This window comes from Podarcis liolepis (genome assembly GCF_965112155.1).
Source record: "Podarcis liolepis genome assembly, chromosome: 3".
NCBI lineage: Eukaryota > Metazoa > Chordata > Lepidosauria > Squamata > Lacertidae > Podarcis > Podarcis liolepis.
This window is the reverse complement of record NC_139557.1, coordinates 51675170-51685290: the sequence shown is the minus strand read 5'-3', so window position 1 is coordinate 51685290 and position 10121 is coordinate 51675170. Positions and strand designations below refer to the sequence as shown.

At 44.7% G+C, this 10121-nt stretch overlaps 1 long non-coding RNA gene across 1 annotated transcript; it reads left to right on the top strand.

The window, feature by feature from the left end:
- LOC310704376 lies at positions 1 to 10121 on the top strand. The gene is made up of 3 exons (XR_014524745.1): positions 1 to 521; positions 5485 to 5523; positions 8815 to 10121. It is a non-coding gene; the product is annotated as an uncharacterized lncRNA (long non-coding RNA).

The following is a 10121-nucleotide window of genomic DNA, read 5'->3' as shown; positions in this document are numbered from 1 at the left end:
GGAAGTGTCAGACAGTGAAGTAAATAAAAAAGACCACACAGAGTCAAATGTCCAAAAGGAAAAACTTTTACTAAAAGGCAAAGGCTGGTTACCAAAAAAAAAAAAAATCAGACACAAGAGATACAAACAAAAGAGAGAGAGTAGCTTCCTGATCGCAGGAATTTATCTTTCCTGGCCCAGCGTGACCTTGAGATAGTCAAAACAATATTTGCCTCAGAAGTGAACCTTCTAGAATCTTCCAGCACTTTCCAGTTTCTGCCCTCAAAGACTTTAGTCATGACAGGAAGTGTGGCGGGAAGATTCAAGGACAATCAAGGAGACATTTAAACATTTCATTCGTGTTGATGAGAGTTTGTTTGCCTCAAATGAGACTTAATATAAATGAGATTACCCAGCAAAAGCAAGCTCATACCTCTCGTTGAGATTGTATACATAAAGTCAGGGCTTTTTTCAGCCAGAACACATCGCCTCTCAGGTGGACGCCATCATCTTAATATAAGAGAACAAGGGAGGCGTTAATGGTGAGTTCTGGCACCTCTTTTTCTAGAAAAATGGTGCTGCTTAAGGTACACATGTAAGAAGCTTATTTATAATTCTGTTCTTATGTAGCTGCATTGTTTTATACTTCCTGCATGTTTCATTATCATATTATTGTGTTCTGTGTTACAAATCAAGGAGTGGTTTCTTTTTGTTTTCCAATGTATTTATTTTTCATTTTGAAATATACTGAGGTTCTGGCTCATGTTCCAAGGATGTTGGCTGTGATGGGGCTGTTTGGTCTGGCGCAACCGGCTCGCTCAGTCGTGGTTCTGGTTCCGGTGTCCTTTCGGCCTCGCGGGTCCTCTCTGTATTTACTGATTCAGCCTCTCCTGCTGGCCCCTCCTGCTCTATGGGCCTCACTGCCCCGCTGTTCCCTTGGGACTCCTCTGACCTGTCCTCCTCCTGGGTTTCGCCCGGGAATTGTCGCTGTATCTGGTCGTAGTGGCGGCGCCAGCATTGCCCTCCATCCGTTAGCACCTCGTACGACACAGGGCCAGTGACCCTGGTGACTGTGGCGGGTACCCATGCTGGGCCTGCCCCAAAATTCTTTGCGTACACTGGGTCCTGGGCCTCGAAGGCCCGGGGGTTCCTGCCTTCCCCCACCACTACCTCATCCTGAGCTCTATCGGGGTGAAGGTGGTCCAATCTGATTGCAAGGCGCCGGCCCATTAGTAGTTCAGCGGGGCTCTGGCCAGTCATTGAGCTGGGGGTGCTGTGCTGTGCTAGAAGGAACGTGGCAAGGCGGTACTCCCAATCCCCTTGCGTCATGCGGCGAAGGGTGTCCTTGGTGGTCCGCACCATGCGTTCTGCTTGGCCATTGGTGGCAGGGTGGAATGGCCCCTTCTGCGTCCACCATAAATCCCAGAAAGTCCACCTGAGGCACTCCTAGTAGACATTTTTCCCGCTTCACCTTGAGACCCGCCGTCTGGAAATGGTGCAGCACGGTGCGGAGGCGGTCCTCAAACTCCTCTGGTGTGGGCCCGGCAATCAACACATCATCGAAGAAGGGGGTGACACCAGGAATCCCTTTAAGGAGGGAGTCCATTAGATTCTGGAATATGCCTGGTGCCACACTGACCCCGAATTGCAGCCGCTTTACCCTGAACGCTCCTCTGTGCGTCACAATCGTCTGTGCCTCTGCTGTGGCCTCATCTACTGGCAGCTGTTGATATGCTTGGGCCAAGTCCAGCTTGCCAAAAAATTTCGACCCAGCCAGGGTGGCAAGGACATGGCTGACCACTGGCACTGGGTATGCGTGGGCCGTGAGGGCCTTGTTTATGGTACATTTGTAGTCTGCGCAGATGCGGACCGAACCATTAGGCTTGACGGGTGTGACGATTGGGGTTTCCCAGGGGGCATTAGGCACCGGCTCCTTCCTCCACGAGCCGGTCCAATTCCTCGTCTATACGGGGTTTCAGGGCGAACGGGACCCGGCGGGCCTTGAGCCTGACCAGTCGTACTGCGGGGTCAAGCTGTAGCGCAATGGATCCCACCTTCGTCGCCAGTGAAATATACTCAGTCGCAAAGTGATTTCATGCTCTTTATTCAGCTCATAGTGGTGAGGAGGAATGAATGAATGTCCCCTCAAAGTATCTGCTTTATATACATTATTTACACAATGGGCTGCACATGATTGGCTAATTCTGGAATTCTACTGTAAGCCAATCAGGTTGTGGATTCACTTCTATCTGGAGCATGATTGGGTGGTTCATGCCAACCAATCATACTGCTGCATTGTTCTAGGACCAATCAGACTGCTGCATTCTGAATCCTATTGTTCTAGGACCAATCAGACTGCTGCATTTTGGATCCTATTGTTCTAGGACCAATCAGACTTCTGCAGTTTGGATTCTATTCAACTCAGTACATAACACATTTTTAAAAAAATATCAGTGTGGCAAATTTTTATTCTGAAAGTGTGGCCCAGAGAAAAAAAGTTTGAGAACCACTGTGTTAACCTATTAGAGGTTGCAAAAGCATCTTACTGGGTACAGAAAAGGGCTTTCTCTGTGGTGGCATCTGCCTGTGCAACAACCTCTCAGAAATTAAGCAGGCACAAACTGTTGGGTGCCTTTTAAAAAATGCATTTGCTCAGGCCCTCAGTGTCAGTCTCTAGCATTTCTGGATGCTGCCATTGGTTTTTTGTCTTTTTCTTTTACTGATTTAGTGTTGCTTAGTAGCATATGAATGGTTTTATAAATATAGTATTTTTATAAATAAAAATACTAGAAAACTGGTAAGACATGTTTGAACTTTTTTAAAACATGTTTTTAAAGGCAAGAGAAACAATCCAGAATTTTAAAAAAATCTATAAAGTTTATTGTAGATTCTTAATCTATTGTAGTGCTATTGAAAAGCCAAAAAAAATGGCATTATGGGGGGTGGGGCGGAGAGAGATTCAGCTCTAACACACGAAGTGGGGAGATAGCGGCACACATTTCCAATGTTTCAAGAAATGTATTTTTATAGAGGAAAAGATATACGCTCCTTGGTGTTGGTTGGTTTGTTTTTTTAAAAGCTTCAAAATGTCCATCTGGCTTTGTAAAATCTGTTTTGGAAAAACTTCATTCAAAAGCATATGAAAGCTTCCCCTGACAACAAAACGTTTTTCAAAACGACAGTTCTGTGTGGCTGTCTTTTCTTTTTGGGAAAGCTATTGGAAATACTGGTAAAAATTATTAAAATAAAAAGTTTTGGAAAGTTAAAGAAAGATTAAATGTATTAACTGGAGGTCAAAATCTTCAGTGTGAAGTTTGGTGGAAATCTGTATAGGGAGCTAAGGGGAAATTGGTCCTTCTCAGCATGCAAAGTTGAGTCCTGCCTTTCCCTCCCCATCCCTCTCTTGGAGGAGAGCAACTCAAAGTTCCCCATCCCCTAGTATCCATAAATTTCAACAACAGGCAATGATTCAAAAGGAAAAACTTTTATTCCTTCAGACCTACAGTAAGTACAACATAATAGTCTTGGTACAAAGCTGCTGTTTCATCTTAGCCTGTACTCAGCCATACAGTTGCACAACGCACAAAGGATCTTAACCATCCAGCCTCAGACAATGGGCTCTCTCCATTAGGCCTTGAATACACTCTAAGTAAGCCCACTGAGGTAACAGGAGACCCACCAGTGATCAAGTTGCTGAGGGCCCCAATCTTCAAGTTACAAGGCTCATCCTCCCCACAAAGTCACAAATCTCACTTCTGTACCTTGCCTGGTCCTCCATTTTGTGCCTAGGAGCCACATTTAAGCAGTCTCATTAAGATGAGAAATCTGTAAGAAATTATTTGGTGCAGAAATTTAAAAAAGATTAGACTTGAAACTCTGTGTGTGTTCTACCCTTTTTGTTTAATTATAACTGATCAGACAACAAGGTTCGTTCTTTTCTGTCTCTTTTTTGCATACGTGCCTCACTTTCGATAAATAAAATGTCAGGCACCTATTTTGGCCACCAGATGGCAGCACCTCACCACAAAGAGTCAGACTCTGTTAGAATGATAAATTACATGAACTTGCACAATGAAAGTGCGACAGGTCCAGGGCTGTTTTTTTTCAGCTGGAACTCACCGGAACTCAGTCCCAGCACCTCTCAGATGTGCACCATTTCCATTATAAGAGAACAAGAGAGGCATTCAAAGGGAGTTCTGTCACCTCTTTTTTTCAATAGAAAAATAGCACTAGACAGATCAATAACGCACCCACTCTTCTTCAAGAATCAACTGCCAGCAAATTTCAGTCCTAATTCTGCTTGAGAAGAAGCTGGGACTTCTAAAACAGTGCTGGGGAACCTGTGACCCTCCAGATGTTTTTGCACTCCCAACTCTATCATGCCTAACTAGCATGGGCATTGTTGAGGGATGGTGGGAGCTGTAATCCAACAGCATTTGGGAGGCCAAAGGTTCCCCGGCCCTGTTGCAAAACTCTTTTGCCTCTGATATTTTTTGCCAAGGTGTGGGCACTAATCTCAAATAGCCTTCCCATAGTGTTAGTTGGGGAAACTGTGTGAACCATGCTACAGTAATTCTTTCTTGTTTTCAGCTGCTGCAAAATGCCTACGCAAGGCCTTCCAAGTGAGGGATTGTTCTTGACTGTAGCTGCCTCCCTTGAGCACAGGGACAAGTTCTCCCTGGCCCAATGTACTGACCTGCCAGAAAGAATGGGCTAGGTACATGGCCACCTGGGGACAAAGACGGGAAGAACTTGAGCAGCTGCACTAGTACGTGTACAAACTATGCTGCGGTGACATAGTTAATGTCAGACTGAGCTGGCGAACCGTTCTGAGCTAAAAGGCTTCGTTTCCTTCTGGGAAACCTTTCAGCAGCCACTTGTGGGTGAGGCCAGAGGCAAAAGTGTATGAAGCAATCCCCCCCCCCCTCCAGGCAAGCAAGAGGAATTATCAGCCAGGCTGAAGCACTTTAAATCAGGGCTGGTGAGGGGTGTGTTGCTAGGAATGATGTGCAGCTCAGAGAGAAATAGGTAGCCATGTTGGTCTGCCATAGTCAAAATAAAAAATTCCTTCCAGTAGCACCTTAAAGACCAACTAAGTTAGTTCTAACTTAGTTGGTCTTTAAGGTGCTACTGGAAGGATTTTTTTTATTTTAGCTCAGAGAGAGTCAGTCCAAGGGCCAGGTAGAGAGACCTAAATGGTTGCGTTCAGCCCCTGAGCTTGAGATGTGGATACTGGCAATGAGAGGAATCTTGGATTCAGCTACAGTATATTGATTTCTAATTATACTGAATTATTTTAATTTGTGGTTATATTGACCTGAATATAAACTGAGATTTTAGAGTATTCTATTTAGTGAGCTATTTCAGAAATGTGGTAGCCCTTAATTCCAATAGCTGGTTTCAGTTACATGTAACAAATGCTCTGAGATCAGAGCCACTCCTAAAACATACTAGGCGCAATACAGACTAGCAGCAATCTTAAATTTTTATTTTTTTATTTTTCAGATGTTAGTTTTCCTTCAGAAGCTGATGTTAATGGATCTGGTAAGTATGCTTTGCCTTGCTACTGAAATCCCATTAGAATTAAAACTCATGGGATGAGAAGAATAGCATGTTGCAAGTCCTGATAAGCATTTATATTAGGGAATAAGACCCATTCAACCCAGTTGGATTTAGTTCAAAGTAAATTTGCATAGGACTGTGCTGTGCATACATTTCAGCTTGCATATGTAGGAATCACAAGCTTTAAATCCCCCCTTTTTTATCGCACAGCACCCTGAACACAGAAAAATAACATCAGAAGACTAGCTAAGGGGAAATTGGCAACACCAGTGTACATTTTCAGAGTACAGAGGAATGTTTTGCTATTTAGAGTGCTAAGCAAAATAGTAGCAACACATTATAATTACATCATGGTGGTTACTGACACCAAAATCTAAATATGGCATATGGAGTTGGATGGCTAAAAATGTCCCTCCATTTTTAGGAAAAATACACCTTTGGCATGGTGTATCTAGCCACAAAATTTGAGATGCGAAGTACATGCTCAACATCAGCCAAGTCACAGCTGTTTTGCAGTATGTAAGTGCAGCAAAACTTTTACACTAACCAAGAATGTGCTTGAAGCACTGGTTACTTCAGAGCCAATGCCCAGCCTTACAAATCTCACCTGCAAGGAAGTATTTGCATACATTGCTTTCATTACAAAAATCATGCTTTGCAGAAACTCACAAGAGAAAGCAAGACACACAAAAGGAAAATAGCATTCTTGGATACACTGAAACTCTCTAACCAGAAAGCACATCTCCACAATTAGCCTGAAGCCATGTCAAGGAGGCCTTTCCAGATTACAGTATTATTGGGGAGCAAACAATCTTCAACCATTACTCAGGTGTTGAAGGGCAGCCAAACACCTATCCCCAAAGTAGAGCAGTTGTTAACATAGAGCTTCTCCAGACATCCTTTTTATTGCATATCCATGATGATGAGCACTCTTGATGCTATGGGGATAGTCACATGCAATCCTGCCTTCAATGCTGTTTGTGCCTGGAAACGTTTTGAGGTGGTCACACTGTTTCATTTCCAATCAGTGCCTATCCCATAACTTCCTGCTGCTAAAAACCTAGAACTTTTTGTAGCACACGTTTTCATTTATTTCTGTTTGCTATAGCCTTTCTGGACAGCAATAATGTGGTGGCATCACAATAAAATTCTAGTCTGGAGGGGCTCTCAGCAATTGCACGGTTCTTTTCTCAAGCAAATAACTCCTCTTGCAGTTTGTTTGTTTGTCAAATTGTGGCGGGAAGAATTGTAGGTATAATGTCAGCCACTCACAGCTAGCAGTTTGCTGCTTATTTCAGTTGCTCCTGTTGATAGTGCCTCTGATTGGTAGCAGGTTTAGAAAGTAGATGAAAGACTACAGGTTTTTGTTTTGTTTTTTAAATAAAGCACATAAGTCTAAGGACTGCTGCCCTGCTCACTCTGCTTGCCAACTCCGCCTTTCCTCCAATCCTCCTTCCCCACCTGTCCAACCCACCTCTGTTTACATCTCACCCACCCCCTTTTCAGCCCCTCATAGCTTGCCCAAACCTCACATCATCTCCCCCCACAGCTCACCCCAACCCCCTTTTAAAGGAGGGGGAGGCATTTCAGAGACCAATTTTCTGAAGCCCCTCCATCTTTAATGGTGCGGGGGGGGGGCACTTCACAGAACACTTTGCCAAACTGCTCTGTGAATGCCTTCCCCTTTTGTTAAACAGCTTGCCTGGGTCGCCTGCCATCTGCGCTGCTTGCTTGCCTCCCTGCCTGCCATTCTGTCATGCTGCAGTTGGTGTGATGCCCTGTTGGTGGCCACATGAACTGCAGCATGACAACAGCATTACATTTTTATGTATATAGGAAGAGTGTCCTTTACTCTGATGCCCTGCTTGTGGGCTCTTGAAGGCTGCTGAGTACTTCAAACGGAATACTTCACAACAGTACAACTCCATATATAACACAACATTCCGTTCACACACTTTATAAAAATGCTAATAATATATTGGATGTTATAAAAAGCTTTGTCAGATTATCTGCTTTTGAGTTTGAATGATACTAACTGTTTGCAGCAAGATTCCGTGGATAATAGACTAGGGTAGTGTGGAGATTGCATGGATAAGCTCACAGGGACATGAATAAGTGAGCAAATGACTTCCCTGTTTTCTTCACTGAACCTGTCCTTCTCATCTTACAATTTCCTCCAGCAGCTGTGGGAAAACAAGTAGAATCAGCATCATGTGTCACACTTGCTCTTCTGAGGCCACCTGCAGTTGTTGTCACTTTTAATGGGAAGAACAACCCCAGAGAATGAGGAGGAGTGATATCATACACTGGCTAGGAACTAATGGAAGCAGTAAAAGGCAGGGTGGCAATGGGAGTGGAGCAAACAAAAACACTTTAAACATAATGTATGTGCCGGAAAAATACACGAGGTATTGTTGAGAGAGACATCCTGAAAAGGAGGGGGGAGAGAATAGAAGAGGACAATTCCCTTCCTTTCATGTATTTCATTCTCAGGATGCTGGATCTTACAAGCTGGTTCTACCCCTGGGAACAGGCTGAAGTAGCAAAAAGAGAAATATTTGAGCACTCTGAGTGGTCACTGTAAAACATTAGGAAATTTCAAACTGCCTGTGGGTGACATTAATCAACACTGCTCAGTTGTTAAAGCACGAAACACTGAATGAGAGATGGCTCTTCTTAAGAGCACAGAGACCTTATAACTAGTCTGACAGTCTAAATCAGGGGTCTGCAACCCGTGGCTCCGGAGCCGCATGTGGCTCTTTTACACCTTTGCCATGGCTCCGGGGCGGATACTAGCGAGGGGAGGAGGCGCATTGTGCGCCCCAACACCCCCCACTGTGGCGGGCGCTGTACTGGCTGTGACATCGCATGGGGGTGGTGCGTGCGTTAGTCATGCACCGTCCCAACGTCACCTTCCCGCCCGCCCGCTACATTGTAAGGAGCATGTACGCTGGTCACTGCATTGAAAGGGGGCATGTACGCTGGTCACTGTTTTGAAGGGGAGTGAAGAACACACACCAAAAAAAAGGTAACTTGTTAATTTAACGTTTATTTCTATGAGGAGGAGTAATTCTGAGGGGTCAAACAAAGAAATAATAAAAAAGTGACAAAAAAGTTATTTTTATAATGACGAGTTTTGCGGCTCCCAGTTTTTTTTTCTTCGGAAACGGGTCCAAGTGGCTCTTTTTGTCTTAAAGGTTGCAGACCCCTGGTCTAAATTATAAGGTCCATCGTTATCAGCTCAATTTCTCCATTGCTTGCTTCTTCTTCCAGGATTAATTTAAGCAAAGACTGACCTGCAGAGTGAGGCAACTTCCCCAGCTGGCAAATGCTTGGGAGGCAGCAGGCAGTGGAGGCAGCACCCCCAGCCAGTGGCAGTCTTTGGACTCAGATTTCAGCAGCACCCTGTGCAATGCTAAAATTTGGTGTGTGTGTCCCCCACCTCTTGAGCTACAACATTGTTGTGGTGCCCCCTGTGGCCGAACCACTCACACTACCCTGAAACCACCTCTGCCCCAGCTGTTTTTCCTGAGCCCCCTGACCAGAACCTTTTGTTGGAGAACAGAAAGTACCGTATATGTCATGTGGCATGTCCTGTACCCCCATAACTACCTTCAAGTGCAGCAGAGGACTCTATCCCATTGCCTGTATTGAAGTAAGTCAACCGTCACTCAGCCTTTGTACACTGATTTGGGGGTTGTGGCTGCCATCTTGTCCTTTGCTTCAGGCAGCAAATAGTCTTGAGAGGACCCTGCCAGGACCTAGCTCCAAAACTAGTTTTCAGGGCAAATATTCAATGCAACAATACATTTTTAAATCCCTGTAATTGAGAAGGTAGTGTTCAAGCATGTGAAACGCATCTTCCTGCCCTCAAAACTGAACCATACCTATCCTCCACATGGTCAGAATTGGAAGGGGGGTACCATAGATCAGAGCCAAAATCCCACCTCAACACCTCTTATTTTACAAATGGAGCCCATTCTGCCTTGTCCACCTCTTTCTCTCTCCTGTTTCTTTTGAGGAATCTCTTGAAGGTTGTGTGAACTACTTTGCTTCATATTACCAGGAGTGTGAGGTGGGGGGGGCAGTCCAGAATAGAAAAGAGGTGGTTGTTGGAATTATTCTTTTCATCCGCTGTGGTTCAGTGTGCAGCAACCGCCTGGAGCATGAGAGTTTATCACAGGAGCCAGGGCTGTATATTCCAATACGGTTGTGCAGGGTTTCAAAGCCATCTATCCACAAATTAAAAGACGCCTGCTTCTTGGGAGAACAGCAATGACAAACCTAGACAGCATCTTAAAAAGCAGAGACATCACCTTGCCAACAAAGGTCCGTATAGTTAAAGCTATGGTTTTCCCAGTAGTGATGTATGGAAGTGAGAGCTGGACCATAAAGAAGGTTGATCGCCAAAGAATTGATGCTTTTGAATTATGGTGCTGGAGGAGACTCTTGAGAGTCCCATGGACTGCAAGAAGATCAAACCTATCCATTCTGAAGGAAATCAGCCCTGAGTGCTCACTGGAAGGACAGATCCTGAAGTTGAGGCTCCAATACTTTGGCCACCTCATGAGAAGAGAAGA